The sequence below is a fragment of the Alexandromys fortis genome, unplaced genomic scaffold, assembly GCF_014885135.2.
Source record: "Alexandromys fortis isolate MF-2015 unplaced genomic scaffold, M_Fortis_MF-2015_v1.1 scaffold_219, whole genome shotgun sequence".
NCBI classification, from domain to species: Eukaryota; Metazoa; Chordata; class Mammalia; order Rodentia; family Cricetidae; genus Alexandromys; species Alexandromys fortis.
The window spans coordinates 668,965-683,685 of NW_026068092.1; the positions used below are offsets into that span (position 1 = coordinate 668,965).

At 50.1% G+C, this 14,721-nt stretch overlaps 1 protein-coding gene across 4 annotated transcripts in view; it reads right to left on the bottom strand.

The window, feature by feature from the left end:
* Arvcf (ARVCF delta catenin family member) overlaps window positions 1-14,636 on the bottom strand; it is a 53,140-nt gene extending 38,504 nt beyond the window's left edge. For all 4 annotated transcript variants that reach the window (XM_050123028.1, XM_050123029.1, XM_050123027.1 and 1 more), the window contains exons 1-2: window positions 14,470-14,636; window positions 9,806-9,857 (exon numbers count right to left, since the gene is read on the bottom strand). The gene's annotated coding sequence lies outside the window, so the exon portion shown is untranslated. The remainder of the gene's footprint in view (window positions 1-9,805; window positions 9,858-14,469) is intronic.
* Between the last annotated feature and the right edge of the window lie 85 nt (window positions 14,637-14,721).

Consider the following 14,721-nt stretch of genomic DNA (forward strand, 5'->3'; position numbering starts at 1 on the left):
CTCACAACCATCTGTAATGAGGTCTGGTGCCCTCTTCTGGCCTACAGATATACACACAGACAGAATATTGTATACATAATAAATAAATAAATATTAAAAAAAAGAGTAACTAAAATTCATGAGCAGAAACTTCAAATCAATCCAACTTTTAAAAAATAGCAAAAGAGTTGGGTATGTAAATATGTAAATACAGCTGCAAAGAAGATATTCAAATAATCAACAAACACATAAGAAATACTGAGCATTCCCAGTCATCAGGGAGATGAAAAAGCACAATGTGCGATCAGTTTACACCCCAGGACAGCTGCTCCCAAAAGGGCAGAGGACAATAAAAAATTATTTTAATTAAGAAAAGTATTGTCAAGATATGGGTAAATTAGAACCCTGTGCACTGTTAGTGCTGTAGCCTCTGTGGGTATAAAGTTTCTAATGAAAAAGGCTAAAAACCAATCAGTCTCCAGCATTTCTACAACTTTTAGGGGTATGTGGTATTTTGAATGGCCCCCAAAGGCTCGTCCGCAGCTTGGTGGTATTGCTTCATACCAAGTAGTGTGGCCTTGTTGGGGGAAGCAATCACTGGGGGTGGGCTTTGAGACTTCACCACACCACTTCCAGTCCACTCTCTGCTTCCTGCTCCTGCTGCTGAACCACCCTCTCCCTCGAAGCCCAAGCCCAAATAAACTCTTCCTCCTGTAAGTTACGGGTCATGGTGTCTCATCACAGTGACAGGAGAGCAACCAGCTTATGCAGAATGAAGCGCAGCTTTTGACATCTGGACACTCACTCACATTTATAGAAGCATTACTTGTAACTGCCAAGGGAAGGGAGCAATTTAAATATTCACTGGTGGAGGAATAAACTTATGTACTATGTAGTATTATTTGGCTTTATAAAGGAAAGAAGGCAGACATAGTGGCTCAGGCTTGCAATCTCAGCTTCCAGGAGGGTTGGGCATATGTGTTTAGGATCTAGAACCTATCTACAGGCATGTGGTCCATAGATCTAGAACATGTCTACAGGCATGTGGTCCACAGATCTAGAACCTGCCTACGGTACTGTTGATTTAGAATCTGCCTGCGTGTGTGTGTGTGTGTGTGTGTGTGTGTGTGTGTGTGTGTGTGTGACTGATCTAGACCCTGCCTGCAGGTATGTGTGCCACTATCTAGAACCTGTTTCCAGGCAAGTGTGCCACGGATCTAGAACCTGTCTATGAAAAAAAAAAAGAGAAAAGAAACTCTCATGCATAGGAACTGTGTTCCTGTTGCTGAGAAGAGTCTTACTCTGTAGCCCAGGCTGGCCTGGAACTTGAAGCAACCTCTTGCCTCAGTCTCCTGAATGCTGAGATTGCAAGGAGGAACCACCAAGCCTGCCTACACATGGATTATTTTTTAAATCTTATTTTTAACAGTTGTATTGTGTATGGATATTTGAGTGCAGGTATTCAGAAAGCCCAGGAAAGGCATCAGGACCCCTGGTACTGGAGTTAAATGTAGTTGTAAGACGTGGGTGCTGGGAACTAGAACAGTACATACGTCGGCTCAATCTCTGAGCCATCTCTTAAGCCCTACAGATGAATCCTGAAGACAGCACAATAACTGAACTAACAGGTACAAAAGACAAATCCTAAACAATTCCACTTCTACCAGTTGCTAGAATAGTGAAGAGAAGAGACAGATGAGGGCGTGGGGCTGGGAGAGAGGAAGGAGGACATCATTGCTCAGAGCTCCAGTTTTGCAAAAAGAAGTTTGGAGATGACTGCAGAACAATGTAAACATATTTAATACTGGTGAAATGTATACTTGAAGGTTAAGTATATTTTAGCACAATTTTAAAAGACTCTCTTGCCAGGCAGTGGTGGTGCACACCTTTAATCCCAGCACTTGGGAGGCAGAGGCAGACGGATCTCTGTGAGTTCGAGGCCAGCCTGGTCTACAAGAGCTAGTTCCAAGAAAGGCTCCAAAGCTACAGAGAAACCCTGTCTCAAAAAACAAACAAACAAAGACTCTCCTCATGTAACCTTAGAAATCACAAAACTGGGCTTGGGAGATGACTCAGTGGGTAAGTGCTTGCCATACGAGCATGAGGACCTGAACTGGAATCCTCAAAACCGAGGTGAACTCCACACTAGGTACTGTGGAAACTGAGTCCTTGCACTTTCATATTCAAATATGTGTGCATGCGTGCACAAACACACAATCACACACAAACACACAATTACAAATACTCTCTTAAATAAGCATATCAAAAATAAAAATTTAAAAATATAGTGTTGGCTATTTCAAAACAGCAGGGAGGGCTGGAAAGATGCCTCAGAGGTTAAGAGCACTGGCTGCTCTTCTAGAGGACACAGGTTCAATTCCTAGCACCACAAGGAGGTTCACCACTGTCTGAAACTCCAGTCTTAGGGGACTTAATGCCCTCCTCTGGCCTTCTTGGGCACTGAATGCACAGGGCAAACTATTCATACACACAAAGTAAAAAATAAATAAATCTGTCAGGCAGTGGCGGTGCACACTTTTAATTCCAGCACTCAGGAAGTATAGGCAGGTGTTACCTCTGAGTTTCGAGGTCAGCCTGGTCTATAGAGTGAATTCTAAGAAAGCCAGGGCTACACAGAGAAACCTTGTCTCGATAGATCGAGAGAGAGAGAGAGAGAGAGAGAGAGAGAGAGAGAGAGAGAGAGAGAAACAGTGTGTGTGTGGGGGGGGGGACCTCCTATATCATATATTAATAACAACAGACTTGGTAGAGCATGCCTTTAAGCCCAATATTCAAAGGGTAAGTTTGAGGCCAGCCTGGTCTATGTAGCAAATTCCAGGCCAGCCAGGGTTATGTAGAAAGATCCTGTCCAAAACACCATCAACAAAAAGCACACACCTATAGCTAGCTGGCTGTCTTTCACATTCCAGAACTAAGACATCTCTAACAAGTGTGGCTGGCTCAGAGAGGACAGAACTGAAGAAAAACCAAACACTGCAGCTGTGCAGCTATGTGAGGCTCCCTGTGTGCCTCCACCACCTCTGCTCGGGTCAGGAAGACTTCGAACCCTAAACATTCCCTTTCCTTGCCACCTCATCTAGAAAGAACGGTTAAACTGGGGGAGACGGAGTGCACTGGGTTCCAAAGCAGAGCCAAGCTGCAGCCCATAGCCAGAGCTCAGGGATGCCTTCCAAATGAGGAAGTGAGGTCACACAGCTGGAGAATAGTGCCCAGGCAGCAGGCAGCACAGCAGCACAGCTCCCTAGCCTGGGTGTGCCCAGGGACTGGGGGTGGGGCAGACTGCCTTGGGACTGCAGTAGGATCAGAGACCTGTACATTTAATGTATTTAGGAGGACCGGGGCTGTCTCACAGGCTGCAGAGCTGAAAAGGGTGTAAATCAGGGAAGCTGATGTAATGGTCTGGTGGGTGGAGATTTATTATGAATGTCATGGGAATCTTATGGTGGGGTATGGGATGAGAGGCAAGTATTTGCTAAAGCGGTGGTGAGCCAGGCCCAGTGCAGCGGCTTCCCAGCCTGACAGCAGCCCACAGAAACTGCAGGTAATAATGGAAACATTTCCGAGAACATGGATGGTTCTTGGGAAATAACACCACGGGGGAGGGGGCTCTGAGAGACCAGAACTGGACTTCTGAGGTCAAGTTACGTGAGCCATCCCAGATTCCTCATGGCAGAGGTTTACTTTTCCCCGTCTGTATATTCAGAACCCCTCCCCACTTGGCAGCCTATAACCTGGTCATCTAGAATGACTCTGGAGGTGCCCAGCACCTCCCTCTGGGGCACAGAGCAAAGGCCACCTCCATTATCTGGCATAGCTTAGCAAGGAAGCCCAGGAGCATGTTGTGCCACCTAAGAAGAACTTCATTGAAGAAAGGATTTTTAAAAGCTGAACTTGGCATACTAGGCAAGAAACTCAGCAGGCCACTCACAAACATGCAGAGTTACCACAGAACACCCCAACTCTGCCCACATCCTTCACCCTCTGTGACCTGACACAGCAGCCTTCTCCAGAACAGTGTTGGCTAGAGAAACGTAGGACTTGGACTCCTGGGAGACACCCTACTGGGGCAGGGGGGCTGAGATGTAACTCCTAGATTCCCCAGCTGAGGGTCAGGCTGGAACAGGGACACCCAGGCCCGCTCACCCAGCTGTGTGGAGGAGGCTTCACGGGCAGATATCCAGAGACAGTGCCAGTGGGCAGGACTGTGGCTGGAGTGAACACACAAAGGGTGAGGGCCAGGAAATACGCTGAGGCAGATGACATCGAGACCGGGTGCAGATACACAGAGGGTAGGAGAGGTACCCCATCCGCTATCCCAAGGCAGCTGGTGAGGCTACTCAGCAGAGACCCCTGCCCAAGCACAGCCAGAGCCTCTGTCTAGAGCCTAGGCACTGCCGCCTTGACAGACTGAACAGCAGCATGTAATTTTGCTACTGTTATGAATCATAATGTAAATATCTGGCATGCAGGATATCTGATATGTGAGCCTCAAAGGGGCTAAGACCCACAGGTTGAGAGCTGCTGAAAGTTAGCCATCCTATCTGGTGTATGTCAGAGTTCTCTGGAGTAACAGAACTTAGAGAATGAGTCAATTTCTTCGCTCCCTCCTCTCCTCCCTCCCATGTATGTATGTATATATGTACATATGTATGTATGGTTTATTAGAATGGCTTACAGGCTGGGATCCAGCTAATCCCACAATGGCTGACTATGAAGAGAAGGTCCGAGAATTCATTAAGTGTTCAGTCCATGAGGCTGGGTGTCTCAGCTGGTCTTCAGGATATGCTGGAATCCCATAGAAGTGGGTTCTAATGCCAGTGAAGGAATGGATTTAACAGCAAAGGTGGAGGAAGCTGGCAAAAATAGAGCATGTCCCTCTTCCATGTCACAGAGGCCATACACACACAGAAGGCAGGGCCCAGGTTAGAGGTAGGTCTTCCCACCTCACAGGTCCAGATTAGAAGTGGATCTTCCCAGGTTTCACGAGTGGATGGAGGGCAGGTGGGGATGGGGACATGAATCATCAAGTTGGGGGGTCACTGAGGGGAGAGCGCTGAGGGGTACTGCTGCGGGGGCATTTCGGGGTCGGGTGGAAGTCTGGCACAAGGAATTTCCCAAGAATCTATAGGGAGACCCCAGCTTAGACTTCTAGCAATAGTGGATAGACAGCCTGAACTGTAGTGGATAGGTAGGTCATCTCCCGTGACCAGATTGGTGCCTGGCCCAACTGTCATCAGAGGCATCATCCAGAAACTGATGGAGACAGATGCAGAGACCCATAGCCAAGCGTTGGATGGAGTTCGGGAATTCAGAGGAAGAAGAGAAGGAGGAGGAGGAGGAGGAGGAGGGGGGACTGTAGGAGGAGGAGGGGTCAAGGACACCACAGGAAGGTTCACACAATCAACCTACCTTGGCTCAGGGGGCTCGCAGAGACTGAACCTATAACCAAGGAGCTTGCATGAGACTGACCTAGGTACTCATCATATGTTACAGTTGTGTAGCTTTGTCCTCTTTGTCCTGTAGGACTCCTAACAGCAGGAAGAGGAGCTGTCTCCAACTCTTCTACTGGTTTTTGGGACCCTACACCTCTCACTGGGTCACCTTGTCCAGTCTTGATACACAGGGAGGGGTTTAGTCTTACTGCAACTTGATATGCCATGTTTTGCTGATACTCATGGGAGACATGCCCCTTCCTGGATAGGGATGAGAGAAGAGGGGGTGCAGGGGGGGAAGAGAGGAACTGGGAGGGGAGAGTGGGGGAGGCTGCAGTCAGGATGTAAAATAAATAGATGAATTTTAAAAAATAAGATCCACTGAAACCAAGTTTTAAAAAAAGTAGATCTTCCCACTTCAAATGATCAAATTAAGCAAAAATCCCTCACAGGTGTGCCCAACTATTTTTGAGGCCTTAGTTAATTCCAGATGTAGTCAAACTGACAACCAGGACTAGTCATCACAGCTGGCAAAGGCAGACAGCCAGCATGTGCTGGGTTCTCCAGTCATGTAGGCAATTTTTATGAGGCAGTCAGACCAACTGAGCACACTCGCCCCTAGGGCTGAGGCTCAAACTGGAACTATGTGAGTGCCCAGCCTAGAAGTTCCTCCAACCTGGGATTACCAGGATTCTAGAGCCCATCACCCCTGAGGATGAGGACAGGGATCACCCACAGCAGAACAAAGCCGTCTGGGCAAGGGACTCCACCTGAAGATCCACACGAGCTGACCCCAGGATGCCTTACACCTAACTGCAGGGTTGTTCAGACCCGAAAGCTCTGGCACTGTCACCAGTTAACACCATCGTATGTTGCTTTAGGGCCAGGCACCTATAAAGAGAACCAAGGAGGAATAGGCCTCACCATAACAGGGACCAGGTCTTGTGTTCAGGCAACAGTCTCCAAAGTGCCACAAGTCTCACAGCTTGCTCAAGTGGCACTGGCTCCAGCATTCCCACAGACATCCCAGGGAAGGGAGCATACAGAGGATCAGTCGGTATATATAAAAATATACAAGCAAGTCAGTGCACACCTTTAATCCTAGCACTCGGGAGGCAGAGACAGGTGGATCTCTGAATTTGAGGACAGTCTGGTCTACATAGCAAGTTCTAGGCCAGCTAAGGCTACATAGTGAGACCCTGTTTCAAAAAACAAAAACAATACATGTGTGTGTACACACATGTACACCTCTGTGCATCTATCTGTGAACACAGGCCAGAGGACATTGAGTGCCCGGGCACTCTATTGCTTTCTACCTTATCTTTTGAGATAGGTCTCTCACTACCTGGAGCCAGGCTGATAACTAGCAACACCCAAGGATGCTCTTGTCTCTGTCTGTCCTCCATAGGACTGGGGTTACAGGGTCAAACATGTGATTATGCCTGGCTTTTTATAACCATGCTGAGAATTTGAACTCAGGTCTTCACACTTGAGTAGCAAGCACTCTTACCTGTTGAGCCATCTTCCCAGCCCCCAATACTTGGTCTTTCAGTGAGAGCAATGAGCACTGGCTAAGGACTGAATGCATCACTAGTGACAGCAAATCTGAGAACCTGAAGACATAGCAACATCTTTCCACACACAACACACCTATTTAGGATGAACAGTCTCCCACTACTACAAAAGAAGCAGCTGAGTTTCATAAACTGGGGACAGTAACAGGGGTCAGCACCTCTCGTGTCCAGGAAGGAGCCTCACCCTGGGAAATGGCCTTCCTGCTCATGTCTCCTTGGCCAAACGAGTGCAACATTTCCCTTTCCCTGACAGGAGACACTAGGAAAGAAACAGTTCGGATGCAGCGGGAAAAACAAAGTTAAACCTTCACTTTGCATTTATGTCAAAATAAATTTGAGGCGGATTAAATATTGAGTGTAAAAGCAGCAGCATCTAGTAGGAGAAAGAGACACTATCTAGCTAGTTACCTGCTGGAGAAGACAACAGAAAACATTCAATGCTTTGCTATAAATATGAAAAATTTTGAACATCAAAAGCTGCCACAAACAAAAATGTGAAAGTTGAGAAAAAATGTGTAGGAGGCAGAGACGAAATCATTAATATTTAAAGACTCAAACTAAAGGCTGGAAAAGCCATCAACCCCTGAAGAGAACCCAGTGTGGGACAGACCAGGCTGGTACAGATTTCTGAGAAAGGGCAGAAGCTTGTGTAATTGTGTAAAAGATACGTTATTACCTAGGCCTTGCAGTGAGGGTGTCACTCCCTCACAGTGCCTTCGGGCTCTCCCTCCTGGGGGAACCCCACTACTTCCATCTCACAACCCCACGTTTGTAATTGTTCTTTTTTTTTTATTATTTATTATGTATACAGTATTCTGTCTGTATGCCTGCAGGCCAGAAGAGGGCACCATACATCATTACAGATGGTTGTGAGCCACCATGTGGTTGCTGGGAATTGAACTCTGGACCTTTGGAAGAGCAGGCAATGCTCTTAACCACTGAGCCATCTCTACAGCCCTGTAATTGTTCTTGTTCATCTCCTCAGCCAGCTAGAACTCCTCTAGTGCAATGCCCATGCCTGGCATGGTACTCAGTAAGTAGGCACAAGGTGGCTGAAGGTGAACAAGGGAAACACATAGCCCCATTTTACCTTCGCTCCAAGGTCCCCTCCCTATGTCCCTCCTGGCTATATGCAGAGACACACTTTAACTAGACAGGGAGCCATAAGCCAGGGCCAGGGTATTGCTTGCCAATCTATGAAATGGGCCCAGACCAAAGCAAAGATGGCACGAATGATGCCAACCATCCTGACCAAACCCAGAGCAGGCATGAATAATCAATCAAAACCGCAGAACACAGACAGAGAAAGGAGAATATAAAGCAGAGAGAGAGGCAAAGAAAGACAGGGAGGAGGCAGAAGCAAAGAAGGAAGAAAGCAGAGCACCACAGCAAAGAGTGGCTGTGGGTGTCGAGCAGTCCAGAGCCGTCACCTGAGCGCCAGCTATCTGGCCTCCCGAATGTGCAGCAGCCCAGACAGCCTAGCCCATGCAGGATCCTGGACTTGAGTCCCCAGAATCGAGGTGGGTAAAACAGTAAGAGGGGTGCAATGTAGTCCTTCTTTCCACTTGTCCCCAGATACTGTCACCTCTTCTGCAGGAAGTGCCATGGTTCAAGGCCTGGACACAGCCTGAGCCTTTTTATCTCAAAAGCCACTATGTAACTCAGTGGACTGTACGCTGACATGTTCGGCCAGACAGTGGTCCTCCCACACATCAACAGACATGCCCAGTCTAGCCAACAGCTTCCCACGCCTTTGGTTACCCCTTGTGCCTGATATCCCTTCATAGAGGACCCTCAGGCACCCAAAGGCCTAGTGCTCCTGGGTCTGTGGCTACCACCTTCTCCTCAGCACACCACTACAGAGGGCCAGGTTTCCGCTCTGGGCACTGGTGTTGGCTGAGCAGAATTCTGTGAAGGAAAAGGACAGTTCATCGGGAACTGGACAGCTGTCCAGGATGAACAAGAGTGGACAGGGAGCGCTCCTTGTATCACCTACTCTGCCCCAAAGCAACCCTGTAGGGTGTCAAACACCATCAGAGCATCTTTTCTATTCATAGAGTACCAGAGGACACAGAACAACCATCCCACCCAACCTGCCACACTTCCTGGACATCACACATCTGTGCCACTGTGTGCTACTGAAGCTGGCAGCTATAATTCACAGATGAACCCAAAACAGATGAGCACCCCAGCTACACCGCGGGGCTATGCACAGAGCAGAGTGCCATTTGTTCTGATACCAGCCTTGTTATCCTACAGTGGAACAAGCGTGGTGGGGCTGTGAGAGAACAACAGGCACACAAAATGGCACGATTCATCCACCTTGCAGATGAAGTCCACAGTGCCAGGCCTTGGGGCTTATCAGCAGTGGCCAGCTGGTGGCTCCATTGCCCCCTGGGTACTCAGAAGCATCCCTGAGCTGAGCTGGAGGCCAAGCAGGATGCATGACACCAGATGCCACCATGGCTGGTATCCAACCCCAGATGGATAGAGATCAGACCCAGTTAATGTCCTTACTGACAATGCCCAGCAACCTGGTAGGTCAGTCCCACTGTGGGCTCATCCTCAGGACAGACATCAATCTGGTGGCTGCTATGTACACTTGAACCACAGGGAAATCCTAGTTGGCATGGCAGCCCCCCCATATCTTATCCTGTCCAGACTTCAGACTGTGTCTACCCAGGATGAAGCTAAGCAGACAAGAGTACGCACTGCCTGTACCCAGATGATTCCCCAACTAACCACACCTACCAACTCCACCAGGACACTCTGCTATCCTGAGCGACACAGGCCACTTACCTATTTCAGAGGATCTCAGCATGTCTTAACACCCATCCTGTGGATTCTGTCCCTGCAGAGAGACCAGAGAATACTATGTGAAGCCACCCTGGAGTCAGTTCCTTCTGGATGCAGACACACTGGCCTAGACTCTTCCCCAAGCAGGACACTGGCATCCCTGATTCTAAGGGAGCCCCGTGGAGCTCCTGACTCAACCACATACTGTATGCACTTTCCTGTCTCAACACACAACTGGGACTGCAGCTTACATTAGGTCCACTTCCCTCCGGATGAGGCTGAGGTCACAGAGTGGACAGAGAGCGCCCTCTTTCTCCTCTTTCTCCTCCCAGAAGGCTGAATCTGGTATAGTCTGATAAACAGCTCAAGGAGAACTCTGTGTCTCTGTCTTGTTTTTTTTTTTTTTTTTTTTTTTTTTTTTTTTTTTTTTTTTTTTTTTTTTTTGTCTGTTTGTTTGGTTGGTTTGGTTTGGTGTTTTGAGACAGGGTTTTGGAGCCTGTCCTGGAACTAGCTCTTGTAGACCAGGCTGGCCTCGAACTCACAGAGATCTGCTTGGGATTAAATACCGCCCGGCTCAAGGAGAACTCTCTCACTAGGGTCTTGCTTATCCATGTAGGGTCGTGTCCCCCAACCCCTTCAGCCATACCTACCCTGTGGGATGGCATTTGCCTCTCCCAAGGCTCCTCAAAACCAGCCCCAACCCTTCTCCTTTAGGCAGCTTCCCAGTTCCTAGGACACTGGCAGCCTAGGAACACATTCCCTCCTGGTATATCTAAGCTTAGGGACACTGCCGGAGTGTTTATGTCACAAAAATGCACACCTATATGGCATAGACAGTGAGGGAGGGTTGAGCAAGAGGAGGCATCTCTGGGGTACTACGATGTAAGTAATGGGAGTTCTTCCCTCTCTGGTCTGTTTCCAGATTGTTCTATGCCTCTGCCCAATCTTCCTCAATGGACTCCATTCACTTGGTCCCAGAAGTCTCTCTGTCTCACAACAGCCTATCTCCCCCCAGCCTATCTAGGGAAGAATTCCATCCTGCCTAGAGTTGGGTAGCAAGGACCAGAAGCCTGGCTTGCTACCCTAGCAGTCCCTGAGGCCCTCTGGTGGCCATACGCAGGCCAGGCTGCAGCATGAGAGGCAGCCAGGCCACTCAGTAGAGAGGCTTCAAGTAGGAAGTGGAGAGCTGGTTAAACATTAGAGTGGGAATATGATGCATGGATGAGGGTCAGTACACAACACCAGAGGCAAGAGGGAGCCAGCACATGCTGAGGCAGGAGGACCTTCTGATACTGGAGGAACTGCTGGGTAGAGTTGTCCACGAACCCTTCCCCAAGCAGAGCAAAGCCTGTGGCTGGAAAATGAGCCCCTGTTCTACGCATGACATTTCTGGGACAACTTTGCTTTTAACTTAAATGTTAACCTGGATTTTGTCTTACAGAGAACCACATGACTTTGTTATCAGCCCTGATCTTCGAAAGTCTCACCCCAGCACTTGCCACACCACAACAGCCTTGGCTACATGAATGGCAAGCCAATGTCTAACTCCACTGACTGTCCTGGGTAGGTATAATTCCCTATCTTACAAATGTGAAAACCAGGTCCAGGTCAGGTAGGATCTGAACTCAAGTGTTCATATTCCCAGGCTTCTCATACCCCTCCCCAGCGGGAGATGGTATGGCTACAATGCCATACGGGACTCCAGGAGAGATGTTAGGCAAAAGGTGGAGACGCAGAGGGGCTACAGGAAGCAGGGTGACAGAGGTCAACAGAGGAACGGGCCTCTTTCTAGGGGTACTTTCATTACAGGGGTATGGTACGGGAGGGTAGGTTAGGCTGGAGGGACTACAGCCAGTCAGCTTGCTGAGAGCCCTGTATCAGGAGGCAGACAGGAAGTGGCAGAGATTGGACAGGGCAGTGAAACAAAGGCAAATCTAATGATGGGACTCATGACGGGATACCCATCTTGAAAGCCTTTGAACATCCTGCTGAGCTCGTCTACAGGCTCCTGGGTAACCCATCTGGCCAAGGAGCACTACTGAGCACTTTGTCGTGCTCCATTTCTTCAATGAGGATAGTCTGAGCCTAGCCCTGTTATAACCGCCTCCCAGGCACAAACACTGGGCTTCACCACCAAACCATCTAAATCTCTAGACACCCTGCTGACACCTGCCTGTACTCCACAGACTTGCTGAGACTTGGGGGAAGGGCTGCAGCTGTGTTACAGTACCACTGACCCAAACACAGGGCTTTAGGCTGGGGCACAAGCCCGGCTCAAGCTTAAAAGCCAGACCAACAAGCTATAGACCAGCAAAGGGCTGACTATGTGGAGAGTCCCCACAGGTACAAGCTGAGCCCACCAAAGGGCAGGCCAGACTGAGCATAAGGAGCAGGTGACTGAGGGCACATGTACTCATCATGGGTCAGGATAGCCTGCCTAAGAGCTTGATTGTGGTATCGCCTCAGCAGGATGCAGCCTTGCATGGCTCTCTTAGGGCTCTGCGAGCAAAAGTGGGAATGAGAACGCAAGAGAACATGTCCTTCCTGCAGTCAATGTGGGCGCAGATACAGGGAGCCCTTCAGCCACCTTCAGGGACAGTTCGTGCTGCTCCAAGACTGGTACCTACCACAGCAAAGCCGCCCCTCCATACCCATCGTAAGAATGCACCAACTGCAGTCAGGGATGCTGATGCCCAGCTCAGGGCTAGACTCTGCTGCAAAACCATTTCCATCTACCAGTGTCCTTGTGGGCCTACGTCTCACCATCCCGAGTAGCCCTCAGAGCGCGAGAAGCACTCCAGGATGCCACGGAGCCTTGTCCTAGGATCTCTGACAATCAACCCAGAAGAAGCAGAGCTCTGGCTTTCCAGCTAGGCATCTGGGGAAGAGCTCCAGGCTAGTCTGGGGGTGAAAGGAAGTCAGTCTGAATCCTGTGCTGCACAAACAAGGACACATCACAGCCCTACTCCTACAGAGGCTAAGAAATGCAAAGGTTGCTTAGGGCAAGGAAGAGGCCACCTGGAGAAGGGTTGTGAGAGAGAATTAATGTAGGGAGCCAAAGAGCACAGATTGGGGGTAGGAGGGATATAGCAGCTGGGACATAGCCAGACTAAGGGCTGGGCCCAATTCATGCAAGAGAGCCTTGGTCACCAGCATCTGTACAGAAGTCATGAGGATGGCACAGTTAGGAGGACCAGCTGGGCACTGGCTTGGCTGTGCTCAGAAGTACCTGTCATCAGAGCCAAATACTTTGTGCCCACTATGCAATGAGTACTAATGGACCCCAAATGAAGAATAGGTAGACAGCAGGAGAAACAGGTCCTACCTCAGATGACACAAAGTTGCAGCTTCTGGCCTTTCCAGATAGTTATTATCTGTCTGGACCACCCTCTTCTGAAGCAGGCATAGCCTCAGAACACAGGGATGAACTAGAGCAGTTCCAGTATCTATCACCATCCAGGCTCACAGATCCTGAGACCCTCCCCACAGCAGGCGGCACTTGCTCAGGATGGACCAGATACAGCCTGGATCCTGGACCAGAGGAAGGGTACAGGGCCTGGGGATCATTGTGGAGTTGGATGCTCTTGGTGCATAACTGGCCGTACTGAGCGAGAGTTGTTCCCAATGACAACTTGCCCATAGTTCTATTCCTGGCTTTATAAAAGTCTAGCCTAACATCAGGATAACCAAAGGGAGTTCCAGTGAGGACCCAGCAGATAGTGTAAGCAGAAACCAGAGGCCTCAATTCAGACCAATGACTCTCTGCAATGAATACTTGCAAGTAAAGATATATGGGTTAAAAGAGAGAGAGCCTAGAAGTTAACACAAATGGGAGCATTTCTTTCTTTTCCATCGTATCTAAATGTCTGAATCTACAGGGAAGAAGCAAGAGTCCCCTAGTACCCTAGACACTTTGCTATCTGACACCAAAACAAATAGTTAAATGTTGCATGTATGCAACATCTGATTACTTAAAAATTAAAGGGGGAAAGCCAGAGTACCCAGGCCTCCTACCCAGAGCAACTCCAGGCTTACTGTCTGGGGTTGGCGTCCCACTGAGGAATGTGGGGTATCTAGGGAAAAGATCCAAGCAGAGACACCAGACAAGGGATTCCCAGCAGAGTCTCTTCTCTCATTTGTGAGGCCTTAGGAGCAGAGCGGTGCGGGGACACCCCATTGGCATCACCGAGACGCTATGCTCACCAACGGCTGTGCCGCCCGTGGAAGTTCCCCGACCTCGCCTCCCCTGAGTCCCCGTAGTAAAGTTTCCATAGCTGCCGAGTGCCAGGTTCCAGGTGCTGCGGTGGCTCGCGGAGGGCAAGGCTGCGGGAGCTGGATCGTGTTCAGCCCGGTAGCATGAAGCTGGCGCCTTGGTCAAGTCGGACAGGGCCCTGGGGTCACGCACAAAGGGACCCGCCCCCAGCGACCCCAGCTCTCTGGAGCCCCGGCGTGGGCGAAGCGCTGATGAGCAGAAGAACCGGCTTTCGAACCCCACCCAGACCTTGAGTCCGAGCCCAGGACCCTGTCCCTAGCCAAGTCCACGTCGCAAGCTAGACTCTATACCCAGCCCGCTCCCCCAGCACACACCCCAGCCCCGGCCCAGAATCGAGTGTCCAGCCCCAGGCCCCAGGCCCACAGCCGGACCCCGCCCACCCGGCCGAGCTCACCTGGCGCGCGGCGTGGGCGGCTCCGCAGCGCGGCCTCCGCCCCCCAAGACAGGCGCTCCCGGTCCCCCAGCGCGCGAAGAGCGGCCTCTCCAGCACTCTGCACCGAACGCGGCTCCCGGGGCCACAACTCGTGCGGGTGCTGGGGAGAACCCTCCCCCCTCCCCTACCCCCGAGCAGCCGGCGGTCTAGCCCTCCCACCCCTCCCACGACCCGTGTGCAGAGCGGACCCAGCCGGCGACGAGGCCCCGGCCC